This window comes from Nicotiana tabacum, chromosome 7 (assembly GCF_000715075.1).
Source record: "Nicotiana tabacum cultivar K326 chromosome 7, ASM71507v2, whole genome shotgun sequence".
NCBI lineage: Eukaryota > Viridiplantae > Streptophyta > Magnoliopsida > Solanales > Solanaceae > Nicotiana > Nicotiana tabacum.
Window position 1 is genome coordinate 32,941,951 of NC_134086.1, and position 2,162 is coordinate 32,944,112.

The window sequence follows — 2,162 nt, forward strand, 5'->3', positions numbered from 1 at the left end:
TGTAGCACAATTTTGGGCATTGATTCTTCGATGCATTTTGCAACCCGTATTCATGTTTTGCGGTCCATTCTACGATCGCAAACCCGACTTCAGAGGGTTAATCTTCCTATTTTTATAACCCGACCCAATTTTAATATATAGGCTTTAGGGTTCATTTTAAGGTCATTTCTTACTGATTTAAGAGAGAGATGAGTGAATTTTAGAGAGATAAGGAGGAAGCCAACATTCAATAATCCAATCTTGCATCAATCTTCAAGAATCAAAGATCCAAATCACAAGTTCTTCATCTAAGAGGTAAGGTTCTTTACCCTAGACTTTAATTTCGAGTTTGGGGAATATGGTGGGGTATTGAGGTATGATTCTTGGGTGTAATACTACTATGTATACATGCATGTACGAATTAGGTTTGTGAAAAGATGTTGAACATAAATAAGTAATGATTGGGTTGGGGAATGAAGGAAACCTTGTAAAAGAGATTTGAAATCAAGATGCTCAACTAGTATTTGATGAAATGCTCAAATGAGCTTAAACCATGAATATCTTCCTAATTTGTGTTCAATTTTGTTATGTCTCAAAGTAGATGGGGATTTCTAAAATTTCCGAAACGTTGTAGTAACTTAAGGAAAGCTTAAACAAGGTATGTATGGCAAAAACCCTGTCTCTTAGAAATTGAGCTACCATGGTGCTCGTGTAAATGTTGTAAGTTCGAAACGTGATTGATACAGTACTTGTTATGTTAAGTGGATTATTATTGTGAAAGTGTATGTGGTGGGTACTTCTTCATGTGTTTAATGTTTATTCTTTGTAAATTGAGGATGTGTGGAGAACATGATCTATGTGCTAAATGCCTAAATGTCATGCCAAGGTTACATTGGGACTAATATGCCAAACTTGATGAATTCCTCTCCATGATTATGATTTAAATTGCCTTTGTATGCGCCTCTGATCTTAAGTGGCAAAGTAAATGTTGAAAATGGGAACAATGTGAAACGTGAATTATGGAATATGAATCATGTATTGAGATGCTTAGACCTTAAATTAAGATTGAAGTTGCATATGTTGTGTCCTCTATGTGAAGTGTCATCTATGCTTACAATTTTAATTTCCCTTGTGTACATATATCATCATAAATCACAAAGCTAACATTGAAATTGAGAATGATGTGAAATGTGGTCTAGTGCCAAATATATGACGTGATAGATGTGGCCCAAAGTGCCTGTGAAATGATATATGTGAAACAAGGATCAAATTGAGATGATTGATGGAAAATGGTAACATCTCGGAGAGACGGCTTAGCCGATTGGGCCGTGATCAGACGCCATGATATATATACACATGGTGGTAATGTATTGATGATTGAAACTAGAAAGTGTGAATGAAATAATGGTAACGTCTTCGGGAGAGACGTCTTAGCCGATTGGGCCGTGATCGGACTCCGCTCACGAAAGCGATGGTAATGTGGATAATGATGCAACAGTGTGGGATGCTCCAATCTAAAATTCAAGAACTATGTGAAAATCATGTGAACCTCCTTATATTGTTGACATGGTGCTTATTTGAAACTTTGTTGTCTTTATGATTTCCTCTTTATTCTCGTATGAAAGTTCTTTCTAACTAGATGGTGTTTAGTTATACATATTAGTGCTATTCGATGGCACTAACGTCCCTTTTGCCGGGGGCACTACGTCTTTATATGGATGTAGGTTTTTCTATTGCAGGAAGTATTGGTCGCAGCTAGTGTCGCATCATCCTTTCAGCTAACTTGGTAAGCCTCACTTCGTTTCGGGGTCCTGTTTTATCTGTTCATCATGTACTTTGTATTTGAGGTATAGCCGGAGCCTTGTTACCGACATTTCCATATTACATTCCTCGTCAGTTGTGTTTAGATGCTCTGTAGAAAGGTTGTGGGTAGTGTCGGGTATTGGAATTAAAGTAGAAATATTGATGTTTGGCAAAGATTTATAAAACTTATAATATTTCGATAATTATGATATAAGCTGCTAATGGAAATGAAATGGAAGTTGTTAATGAATTACTTACTGAATATGATTAATGGAGTCCATCTCCTATTTAATCATGAATTAGTTTGGGTAGAATGAAACCTAACAGGCTTGCTCAGTTGGGTTTACTCGGTTGAGCGCCCGTCGCGATTCTCAGATTTT